The sequence below is a fragment of the Pinus tabuliformis genome, chromosome X (assembly GCF_031772625.1).
Source record: "Pinus tabuliformis cultivar Carrire ecotype Pingquan chromosome X, CPIR1, whole genome shotgun sequence".
Taxonomy (NCBI): Eukaryota; Viridiplantae; Streptophyta; class Pinopsida; order Pinales; family Pinaceae; genus Pinus; species Pinus tabuliformis.
In genome coordinates, this window is record NC_142308.1 from 1,515,471,271 (window position 1) to 1,515,484,402 (window position 13,132).

The 13,132-nt window shown below is 44.9% G+C and overlaps 1 pseudogene; it reads left to right on the forward strand.

Moving 5' to 3' along the window:
* The window catches only part of LOC149145812 ((+)-alpha pinene synthase 1, chloroplastic-like), a 33,341-nt pseudogene extending 21,169 nt beyond the window's left edge, over nt 1-12,172 (forward strand).
* Nucleotides 12,173-13,132: the final 960 nt, after the last annotated feature.

The following is a 13,132-nucleotide window of genomic DNA, read 5'->3' on the forward strand; positions in this document are numbered from 1 at the left end:
ACCTTAGTCAAAATCCCTTCCAATGCTCTGTTGGTGACTTCCACTTGCCCATTTGCCTGTGGATGATAGGGGGTGGAAGTCCTATGCTTGATCTTGTGGTGAGCTAGCAGGTCTTCAATCAAGTTGGATGTGAACTGGCTCCCTTGATCGGTGACCAGCTCTCTTGGGTAGCCAAATTTGTAGAAGATGTTTTCTCTTAAGAACTCGGCCACCTTCTCTTCTGTTGCTGCCTTGATTGCTTTAGTCTCTGCCCACTTTGTCAGGTAGTCAGTGCACACAATGGTGTAGGACCTTTGCCTCGAAGGAGGGTTGATTGGACCCACAAAATCCATACCCCACTTCTCAAATGGCTCAAGAGTCACTTGAGGTTGGAGAGGCATCTCATCCCTTGGAGTCGGTTTCCCCATTCTTTGGCATCGGTCACATTGGATGATATATCTTCTGACATCTTGATGAAGTGTGGGCCAATAGTAGCCTGCCTGCAGGATTTTGAAGGCAGTCCTCTTTGCTGCAAAATGTCCTCCACAAGGCCCATCATGAGAGGTGAGGAGGATATCAAAGACTTCCTCCTCCCTTACACAACTCCTTAAGATCTGATCAGGGCCAAGCTTGAACAGATTGCCCCCGATCCAAGTAAATGAGGCACTTTTTCTGATGATTCTGCTCTTCTCTCTTGAAGATAGGTGCGGAGGGAACTGTGCTGAAACAAGGTAGTTTGCTATATCAGCAAACCATGGAGAGAGTACTGAGATAGCAAACAGATGTTCATCGGGCATCTGGTCATCCACTGTTCCATCCTCATCTGCAGACAAATCCAATCTAGATAAAAAGTCAGCAACAACATTTTCTTTACCTGGTTTGTCAACAATGGTCAAATCAAACTGCTGCAACAAAAGTAACCATCTAATAATACGGGCATTCACATCTGGTTTATTCATTAAATATCTAATTGCAGCATGATCCGTATGTACAAAGGTTTGATAGCTAGTAATATAATGTCGGAACTTGTTCAATGCATGGACCACAGCCAAGAATTCTTTCTCGGTTACAGTGTAATTCAGTTCGGCTTTGGACAAGTTTTTGCTAACAAAGTAAATGGCATATGGAAGTTTTTGTTCAACTTGTCCTAAAGCTGCCCCTATGGCTTTGTTTGAGGCATCAGTGTGGATGTGGAAAGGTAGGACCCAGATTGGACCTCTCAGGATTGGGGCTGACACCAACTTGTCCTTTAATTCATTCAAAGCCCTCTGACAATCGTCAGTCCATTTAAACTCCACATCTTTTGCCAACAGACCAAACAATGGCGAGGCTAGCTTGCTGAAGTCTTTAATGAATCTCCGGTAATACCCTGCTAATCCTAAGAAACTCCGGACATCCCTTACCTTTTGGGGAGGTGGAACCTTCTTGATGAGAGCAATTTTGTTAGGATCCACTTGTAACCCTTGGCAAGAAATGGTATGGCCTAGCACAGTCCCTTCAGTCATCAGGAATTCACATTTTTCAGGACTAAGGGACAAGTTCATCTCAATGCATTTGGTTAGGACCTTTCCTAGATTGGACAATGCTTCCTGGAAGTTGGACCCATAAGGAGTGAAGTCATCCATATAGATTTCCACCGCATCATGGACCAGCTCCGAGAAGATGCTCAAGACAGCTCTCTGGAAGGTAGCAGGAGCATTGCATAGCCCAAAGGGAAGAACTCGGTAGGCAAAGGTACCCCAAGGACAAGTGAAGGTGGTCTTATCTTGGTCTTCCGGGCTGATTTGGATTTGGTTGTACCCGCTAAACCCATCCAGGAAAGAGAAGAACTTCTTTCCTGCCAGTCCATCCAACACTTGATCTATGAAAGGTAGAGGGAAATGGTCTTTCTTGGTAGCTTTGTTCAGTTCTCGGTAGTCCACACAGATTCTCCACTTCCCATTTTTCTTGGGAACCAACACCAGAGGGGACACCCATTCACTATCTGAGATGGGGTAAATGAATCCGGCATCCAACAGTTTTTGCAATTCTTCCTTGACAATGTCCTTAAGGGCTGGATTCATTCTCCTCTGAGGTTGCCTAACCGGTTTACAATCCTCTTTGATGTATATGTGATGGGTACAGACCAAGGGATGGACTCCTTTCATCTCCTTATAGCTCCAAGCAAAAGCATCTAGATGGCTGGCCAACAGGCTACACAACTCCTTTTCCTGGGAAGGAGATAGGTAGGAGCTGATCTTTAACGTTCTCTCAGGGCCGAACTCCACATTCTTGACTCTGGGAGTGACAGGGTTGGTGGCACAAAGGTCCACTAAGGTGCTGGCTTGGGCGTCCTCCACCAATTTCTCTAAGGATAGTGCACTGGAAGGTGGATTCTGGATCAAAGTCTCAATCAAGTCATCCTCGGTTGGGGGGTCTCTTCTAGTGGTATCTAGGGTGCACAAAGGTGTTGAGTACACCTCATCCTCTTCTCCTTCCTCCAACCACAGTGGTAAGTCATGCTCTAAGGAGGGTTGGGCAGGAGGATATAGGACTAGCTGCTTGGACATAGGACCGTTTTTGATGGTCATGTTTCCTGCACGGCAACTGATGTAAGCATCTGCAGTGGCTAACCAAGGCCTTCCCAAAATAAGAGGATATCCAGTAAGCTTTGCCTTGGGTTGCAGAACCAAGAAATCTGCAGGGTATTCCCAAGAGTCGACCGAGACCAAGACATCCTCCACAATCCCTTCGGGAGTCACAGTGGAGCGATCTGCTAGTTGCAGTACTGTCGAGGTCTTCCTCAAGGAACCCTGAAGATTGAGTTTGAGCATGGTATCCCTGGTCATCACATTAATGGCAGCCCCGAGATCAATCAAGGTGTGAGGTATGATGGTGCCATTGATGTGGACATCTACTACAGGACTCCCAGGATCTAGGTACTTTGGGCAGATGACTTGTCCTAACATAAGGTCAGACAGTTGTCCTAAGACATTGATAGTTGAAGCATCTCTCTTTCGCCTGCCTGGGTGTTTGAAACACTTTTCCTTAACCAGTTTGTTGTATATTGGCACATCCTTGATGGCTTGGAGAAGTGGTATTTTCACACACAACTGCTTGAGCTCTCCCAGAAGCTCATCCTCCTCTGGGTTGGGTTGTGTGGTGGCTGTTAGTCTCTCAGGAAAGGGTGGAATAGCCTTTGGTTCACTTTCATGTTTGTCCTCCTCGTCCTCTGGGGGAGGAGGTTGGCGATCTGGAAGAGTCTTTCCAGATCGAAGATTGATCTCCTGGATCTCCACAGCATAGGTAGGGCATGATGTTTCCCTAGTGTATACCTGCTGGGCCTGTCTATTGTTGGGGTTCGGGTGAGTAGGCATTTGAGGTTGCCTTGGAGGAGCAGGAGGTAATGGTTTAGGTTGAACTGGTGGTGGAGGCAAAATGGCGGGAGGAGTGTTGTACTGGGGCCTCCACCCCGACTGAGGTGCATTCCACTGAGGCTGTGGCTGGGCATGTGAATGATATGAATGAGTAGTAGGTTGAGTAGGGTACTGAGGTGGATAAGACCATGGAGGAGGCATAGACCAGGAAGGATGAGCAGGGGGTCCCCAGGATGACATAGGAGTCGATTGGTTGGGGCTGTAATAAGCTTGAGGTGCCCCTTGCATCCCCTGCTGGTAAGGTTTAGGTCCTTGTGGCCTTCTTTGGTTGAGGAAATAGAGAGGTTCAGTGGGAGCTTCTGTCCCTTGGTACATAGCTTTAAACCTAGGTAAGGTTGGACATTGATTTGTGGGATGGTCCTCCTCACAAACGAAGCACACTTCAACCGAATGCAATGGGCATTCGTTCTTAGGGTGTCTCCTTGTACATCTAGGGCAGAAGATAGCCAAGGCCCTCTCAGCTTCATCTTTCTTCTGCTGGATCCTGAATGTGTCCAGTTGCATGGCGATGGTCTATCTCACCTCACTCTTAAGATCTTCTAATTGATTTGCAAACTCATGCTTGGAGAAAGGAATACCAGTTGAGAGAGGATTTCCTCTACCTCGTTTCCGGGCTGCCCTAGAGTGGTTTCTGAACACAGTCCTGATGTCCTCATAAGGCAGCTGGTAAATATCTCCCCCAGCTAACATGTGAAGGGTATCTAAAAGGTCTTCAGGGACTCCTCGGAGCAGGACCAACTTGAGGGATTCAGGGTCAAGTGTGCACCTGGCCTGCTTATAGCTAAGTTGGAACCTCTCCTCATAATCCTCTAAGGACTCATCATTTCCCATGGTCATCCGAAAGATTTCTCCCTTGGTTTCCTTGGACCTACAGTAGTCCCGGTACTTGGTATTGAAAGCTTGCTGCATCTGAGCCCAAGTGGTGATACTATTCCCAGGTAAGCCCATGAACCAGCGTAATGCTGCATCCTTAAGAGTGGAAGGGAAGAGTTTCAGCTTCTGCTCATCTTCAGTATAGTCATAGGTTCTACAAAGGACAACAAACTCAAACAGGAAGGTATCAGGATCTTCAGTAGTCAGTCCATGGAAGTGAGGCAGAGCGGAGGGACTAATGTTTTTCATTTTCATATCTCCATTGGTTTCTCGGATGGGGAAGGCACCTTCTATTCTCTCATCTTCTCCTCTATTGTCAGCCATAGCTTCATATGGGATGGTCTCTAATTCTTCTTCTGCTATAGGATCTTCGTATATCTCAGGAGGTTCACCTATAGGTTCTTCTGGATCACTATCACCGAAGAAGAGAGAAGGGTGACTCAGTGATGTGGTGGGGGTGTTGGGTAGGAATTTGCCTGCTTTATCTCGATTCCTACGAGGCATGAAATGGAAAGACTTTTTGATTGCTTTTGATTTTTTTCTCTGGTACCTGCAAAACTGAAACAGATTGATCTACAACTAACTATCTTGCAGAAATAAAAATGCAGAATTGAAATGAAAGCAGGAAAGGACTAATCTACTTTGCTCAAATGGAATTGCAGGAATGGAAATGCTAGTCTACGCTTGCAGAATTGAAAGGCTAATCTATGCTTGCAAAATTGAAATTGCGGAATTGAAATGCTAATCTATGAAAGCAGGAAATGTCTATGCTACTTTTGCAGAATGGAAATGAAATAAACTACTTAGCAGAAGGCGAGAGTAAGAAAGATAGAAGAAAAGCAACAATTACTAATACTCTGACGCTTCCCCGGCAACGGCGCCAAAAAGATGGTGAGCCCCAGTATTGTAGCAATAATGCTACAACTCCTGGAGCTTCCTTCTCTAATTTTATCAACCCGGTAGTTCGTAACAAACTTGGAAGCGACGGTGCTGTATGCACAAGTACTAGCTCTTGTCGCAGCTGTCACTTGGTCAGCTGGCACAAGTCCGCTAGGGCTCAAGCCAACTTCTATATGTTCTCAGAAGAAGCTTTCTAAATGATGAACGAAGGCTATCTCAAAGGAAATTAACCTACTTTGCAAGAATGAACTGAAAGCCAACCAAACATGGAAACCCTAGTAAACCCTAATCTGACTAGCTTAATCCTTATGATGCAATGGTGGGAATGCAACTTCTAGAAATGATGCCATTACTTCTAGTGAGATGAGATGCATGAATTTAAACTACTTCCATTGAAGAGAACACGTTTTTGTATTTTTGCTCAAGTGGGTGGAGTTATTATGATTGTGCTTCTTACTGGGTCTTGACTGTGCAGGGGTAGTTCAAGGGGAGGAAGGCTTGGGAAAGGTCAGGAGGACTCTGAGAGGTTCCAGGGGATCCCTCACATCATTCCACAGAAGTCCACAACGTTCAGGTGCTTGGCAACCGTGTTTGCAGGCTTCTACAGGATGTCTGCAGGGGATCCTACAGGAAACTCGGGATTTCTACAAGAAGTCTGCTAACTTCTACAGGATGTTCTGCAGGTGGAGTTTTGGGTGATGGAGGAGTGAAGGAGCTGTATGGGTGGATAGGTAAGATGAAAGAGGAGCTTGTGATGGCCTATGGACAGAGAGATGAGATGGAGAGAGAGTGGATAGGGCTGGTTGGTCGATAGAAGGGTAGAGGCAATGGAAGGCCGAAAAGTTGAGGCAACGTGGATAATAGAAGGGTTGGGAGGCAAATGAGCTGAACAGAGGATGAGTAGGTGGCTTAGGCACGGTTCAGAAGGATAAGAACACGATGAAGTGGTGCTGCGCAATGTAAATGAAACAAATCACCCTTATCTTGCATGTAAACGAAAGTTCACCAACCTATTCTAACTGTTTTATTAGAATCAAAGAGTAGCAATGTAAGTTGAAGGGAATTCGTGCATGATGCTGAACCAAAGAGTCATTACTCAAGATATAATCGCATGGACAATTCTTCAATCGAAAACATTACATCAATACTTGCATGCATATGTTAAAACAGTGTTTTTGGCAGTTGGCACGGTCTACACTTCCGGTCCCCAAACAGAGGTGAAAGTGAGCATGCATTCAACCTTTTTGAACTCAACGTAACTTCAATCTCCCTACGCTAATTCTGAACTACTAAAACAACTGCATTCATGAAACTAACCTACATAACCAAACCGAAACAGTCAACTCAGCAAACTGTATTTTTCAAGTGCATGTAAAGGAAAGAAATGCAATGATAAAAGAAAGACAAGTAACAATACAAAAAGAAGGAGGTCTATTGCTCTCAGGTTGGGCCATAACCTGAGAGCTATAGCTCCCCTAAGAACTCAGAATCGAATCCAAATCTGCCTGCCTTTTATTAAAAGATCATAATCATGAGTCTAACAACATGCCAAAATTGGCTTACAAAGAGCAAAAACAGAGCTACAGCTCGTAATCCAAAATCTACAACAAAAGTTCAAGAGTCTCATCGAAGGCTACAGCCTCAATATTTATACATGATGAGGGCCAAGCTGGCCTCCTCAATTAGTGGAGCTTGGCTGTCCAACTAAGAGTAAACTGTTGTTCCTGTAGAATCCGTTGGCTGCCTTCTAGCTCGGTGGTGATAGCTGTTGGAGCTCGGAGTTGGGGTGGAGATCACGAGGAAGGTCATTCAAGGCTGTGGACAACCTCCCTATAAACCCGCAATGCCACCTTGGCTGTCTCCTTGTCTTCATTTGCATGGTCTTTGCTCCATTTAATGTCAAAAAACCTGAAATCATCATGTATTAACCACATAGGCATAATGACTGCCCTTCTTCCTACAAATAACACGAATATACTAAGAAATGATGCATAAGTGATAAAAAATGAAGGGTTGAGCAAGGTAAGTAGGCCAAATGAGCCCAAATTGTTACCAAAATTTGGGGCTCACGACTTGCACGGTGGGCGGGCGCTCACCCGAGTCGCCAAGACACCCACGCCAAGTCGCCGCACAAACGCCTCCACACAATCACCTCGGGCACGCCTTGCCCAACGGGTCCACCTCTCCACCAAGAGTTCTTCACCAAGTGTGACACACTAGAGGAGCGCATGAGCTATGCGCTCATCCTCTCAAAACTATGCACAAGTGAACCTACTCCAAGATAGAAGTAAGAAGTGTGAAGTTCGTTGTTGAAATGAACTCCATCACACGCACATATATAGACTCCATCGCATGTGGGTGGCCTGCCCAGCCGACCGCCCACCATCGCACATACACACCGTTGAATGTTTGTTTTTAAGTTGGCCTTACCCACCATGGTATGTCAGCCAACCCTTCATCGCAAAGCTCCAACCATGTGTATAAACCATTGTTCATCCATCGCATTGTTTTCCAAGTGTCGCAGGTTTCATCGCAAGGAGCTTGTAGAAACGTCGCATTTTATCCGCACGCCCGGTTCATCGCACCCACCCGTCGCACGATAGCACGTCCGTCGCGCGCCCGTGCATTGTCACCCGGCGCCCAACCGCACCGCAGCTCCGAGGACCTTACATCCTCCTCCACCTGAAATCGTTGTCGTCCTCGACAACATACCATCCTGGTAGCCATCCACCAAGATCATCCATGATGTCAACTCCTCCACATACTGCAACTATCACTGCATCATATGTAGAACCACTGTCTCCACCATGTCTCGCCTCGGCAACCATCTGTCACCAAGACCACCATACCAAGGTATACACCTCATCGGTATGCCATCCATCAGAGATCATCTCAATCCATGATCATCGACCCCTCTGCCACAATCTCCATTGCAACATCTCGTGTCGACCTCATCATGTGTCACCATGTGAACTGCTGCCATGATACTCCAACACAATGCTAACACATCTCTGCACATTGAGCTCCCTCATGTTTGAACTAGTCGGATGGCCAGTCCAACTGTCACGCTCAATCATGAGAATGCACATCCTCATGCCACCATCAGTTGTTTCTCAAGACATCCTGCCACATCCTCAACTCGATCAAGAATCCATCTCCATATAAGTGTAAGCCATGCTCAGGTCCATGAAGTAGTCCTCATCTCATCTGCAACATGCTGCCCAAAGTAGTTGAGTCTCGGCTCAACCCATGCTCAAGTGTAGTCACCAAAGCATCCTCATCATCGTAACTCCATCACTCCAAAGTGTCTCATATCGATCATCCACATCAAGTCACTCTTCCAAGCCATGCCCATACATGTACTTTGAAAGTATGCATCCCATACTGCATCAAAGTCTCTGACCTCAGCTCCTCAATGCATCAAATCCTCTAAGTCCACCATGTATGAAGTCCCTAAAAGTCACAACAATCTCATGTCATCATGAGCTCCATAATCTGCTCACAAATCCAACCAAGTCCATGGTCTTGTTGCACAAGAGTTTACAACCTCTCCATCAACTCATAAGTAATAAGTCTACATGTCACACTAGCGATTCCATCTGCACAACATCCCTGCTTTGGCACTCCTCATTAGATGCCCATATTACACCTCTATAAGTGCTCCCATATAATGTCCCTGCATAAGACTGCCAAGCTCCATGTCTCCAACCTAATGTCCATGAATAACTTGCCCATGTAGTCCAACCAAGTAGACTCATCACAACAATCGGTCATCCTCATCCAAGTCTTCAATCTTCGGTTTAGTGAACTCGGTCACCCAACCATATCATCATCATCATACCTCAAGTGTGTGCCCTCCTCAATATGTCCACGAGTCATGCCAAGCACTTAGCCAACCCTCCATATGGCTAAAGCATGACCCAATCATCCGCAACGATCATCATGTTCCTCCCTTGTCACGGGCCTTTGTACCTTCTACCATAAGGTCACAAACAACCCCAACAAGTCCTGCAACAATCGACAATCCTTGCCCTTCATCATCATCATGAGGCTCTTCCTCATTCATCCATGTCCACAAACTGCACGATCCTGGTCCAACTTGATCAATCTCAAGTTCATCTTCCATCGTTGTCATGTCTGCAACATCTTCAAACATCACGACTTCCTCTTCCTTGATGGCACAATCTGCAACTTCACCTTGCTCCATTTCCCAACCAAGTTGAAGAAGTTCGTCTTCAACATTCTTTTCCAAGACTGCAAGCTCCTCTCGAATCTGGGGATTCTCTTCTTTCAGCCTCTTCAACCTGTATAAGGTAAGCAAGAGCTTCCCTTCGCATTCTTCCAAACTTGCCATTCCTTGTCGTTCAGCTTGGTCAAGCACTAAGCTTCACCTCTGCTAAACCTGTTTCACCATTCACCAGCTTCACCAAGTTCCCTGCAACCATGAACCGGCCCTTGTTCCACTTGTATGTGAAACTAGCTTCCTTCACCTGCAAGTACCTGCTTCCATTGTCACTTCGTCACGAGCAACCTTACTCACCAGCTCCAACCAAGCTCTGATACCAACTATCACGCCCCTACACCTACGGTAGTCTTCCAGCCGCTTATAGCGAGGTGTGGCACCACCGAACACTTTCTTTTCACCAATACTTATGTTCGTGAACTATGCCTACTTTCACTTTAACATTACTTAGCTTGTGTTTCGAAACCAAGTAAACATACATTTATCCTTTATAGCAATGAAGCCCATACTCATTCATTATCCATAGCAATTGTAACAAGAACAACAATTGCAACGGTATAAAGGGGAGGGGCAACTCCCTGTAATGTGAGTCTGCCCGAATCAATATATTATATAATCATCATTTTTACAATGTACAGACTAAGTCCTTGGGAAACCCAAATTTACACTTAGCCAAATTTTCACAACTTCGGCAAACTCGGTTGCCTGGCTCGTCGGCACCTCCGCACGGTCGCCGCACGACTCTCCAACCCGTCGTTCACCTCGTCGCACGTCTTCGCCGGTTCGCTCTTCGTTTGGTCGCAAACGCCCAAACCGTGTATCCCTGCCCACACGCAGTCCCGCTTGCCAACTCTTGACAAACGCCCAAATCGTGTGCACAACACGTAGTACCGCCTGCCCAACTCAACGACCTCCAGTTCCAACCTCCGTCTCACCTTCGTGCGCACTTGCACGGTGGGCGGGCGCTCACCCGAGTCGCCAAGACACCCACGCCAAGTCGCCGCACAAACGCCTCCGCACAATCACCTCGGGCACGCCTTGCCCAACGCGTCCACCTCTCCACCAAGAGTTCTTCACCAAGTGCGACACACTAGAGGAGCGCATGAGCTATGCGCTCATCCTCCTCAAAACTGCGCACAAGTGAACCTACTCCAAGATAGAAGTAAGAAGTGCGAAGTTCGTTGTTGAAATGAACTCCATCGCACGCACATATATAGACTCCATCGCATGTGGGTGGGCTGCCCAGCCGACCGCCCACCATCGCACATACACACCCTTGAATATTTGTTTTTAAGTCGGCCTTACCCACCATGGTATGTCGGCCAACCCTTCATTGCAAACCTCCAACCGTGTGTATAAACCATTGTTCATCCATCGCATTGTTTTCCAAATGTCGCAGGTTTCGTCACAAGGAGCTCGCAGAAACGTCGCATTTTCTCCGCACGCCCAGTTCGTCGCACCTGCCCATCGCACCATCTCACGTACGTCGCGCACCCGTGCACAGTCACCCGGCGCCCAACTGCACCACAGCTCCGAGGACCTTACACTTATCATCATATTTAATCAATGCTTTATATATCAAATACACACGATTGTAACAAGAAAATTATCTAGCCCGCAGTTATTGGAGCGAAAAAGGCATTGGACCTGGGAGAGAAAGTGGCGTGACTGATCTCAACTCAACTGCCTTGGGTTTTCGAAGTCTCCGACCACACGGATATACTGCGTCTTCAGGTATAACGACGTTTTATTCATTAATTACTTTTTGAACTTTTCATTATAATTGCCACTTACGTTTAGACATTGGCTGAGGGTACTTTATAAGTTTATACCAGATGTTTTGGAAAACTTCATAAATGAGAAGGGGCAGTTTACCCACTCTGCCATTCAAATAGAGGGAGAGATAAGAGGCATACTAAATTTATTTCGTGCATCTCTCATTGCCTTTCCCGGAAAAAAAGTCATGGAAGGGGCTGAAATCTTCTCTACAGCGTGTTTAAACTTTTAAAGGTCGCCCTACAAAAGATTTCGGTCTGTGGTCTTTCACAAGAGGTAAGGCAGTAATACAAATACCAGATTCGCTAATTAGCATTTTATTTCATTATTTTTTGGGAACCGTGTTTTATAAGTTCAAATTTTTGTATAGCAGGTAGAGTATCTTCTGGAATATGGTTGGAACACAAATCTGCCAAGAATGGAAACAAGAATGTACATGGACGTATTCGGAAAGGACACTAAATTTGAGTAGGCTTGTCAATTTTATTTCCATTTCTTGAAGACTACAATGTTTTTGTTTTAATTTTTGTGTAGTTGAAAACTTGAATGCATAAATACTACTCGAATATGTTGAGAGAAATTCAAAATCTTGTCATAAAGTCCGAACCGACGATGGATGGTTCGAAATATACGTTAATATTTTATTACATACATGAACAAACAAAGCTGGGCCAGGCCAGGCCATATGACGTTTGTTTGTCTTCGTCGAAATCCTTCTTTTCATAAGTTAGTATCGATGTAAAATTTCAAATTGATTCCTGCCGCAATTTTTTTGTTTAGGACGCCATATATGATGACAGAAAAACTCTTACAAATTGCAAAAGTGGAATTCAACATCTTTCACTCCATACAAAGGACAGTTACAATCGCTCTCGAGGTGATGAGCTGTCATTGCATATTGTCTCCAAATTAAAAATGTGAAGTTTATAGATGGTGGAAAGATTATGGGTTCCCTCAACTAACATTCACACGGCATCGTCGTTGAAACTGTGACTTTGTAACCACACCTAAAACATACAATAAGTTCCTAAGTTTAGGGTTTTGCTACCTAAACCTGGAGGTTTCCTATGGCTCTCAGGTTCTTTTCGGTCAGCTAATAAAACGTGCATATCATCATAATCCTATGGTGTAGGTGGTGGAATTGATTGGGAGCGTGGAAATATACCATATTACATTATAAAATAGGTGGCTTTATCTTATAAAATATTTGCGTGCGTTCACGTCAATCTATTTTATTGGTTATATAAGATATCACTTCGATAGAGTGTAAGATAATTAATCAGGCAGAAGGGATAACACTAAAAGCACGTAAGTGCTAGCATCAGATTTGAAGTTGGAAGGCGAATTTATTGTCAGAAATTGATTAAACGTGAAAAAAAGACATGATATATGGGCCATTGTACACACCAGCGAGACATGATATTTGGGCAATTGTACACACCAGCGATTATGATGACTTGGGAGGTGTTTCACCACTAGTGATTATGATGACTTGGAGGCTTCTTCGCTGGTAAGTGCACTCAATCCTTTTTATTAATTTATGTCTTTTCTAAGATTATGCTTTAAGTTTTTTAATTGTGTAGTGTTTATGAGTTCTTTGCTCTTTTAATACTCATAAGTGAGATCAAGTTTTGCAAAGCAAAGGATTTTCACTCTTAAGAATGAAAGGGTCATATTTAGATAAAAATCAGATTTGAATTAAAAAGGAGTTACAGCTCACAGGTGAGTACCGCATTTGGAGATTGCACTCATACAAAGAGAAATCTCTCCGTACACTCTACTATTCATCAAATGAATGATTACATTATTAAGTACATCACTAGAAATGAGGTAGTTGCAAACAAACTCCTAAACGAAACAAATCCTAAACTAAGGAGATACGTTGCAAATTATGTAACCATTTCTCCATTAATACAAAATAATATTAATTATTTTCAACTCCCCC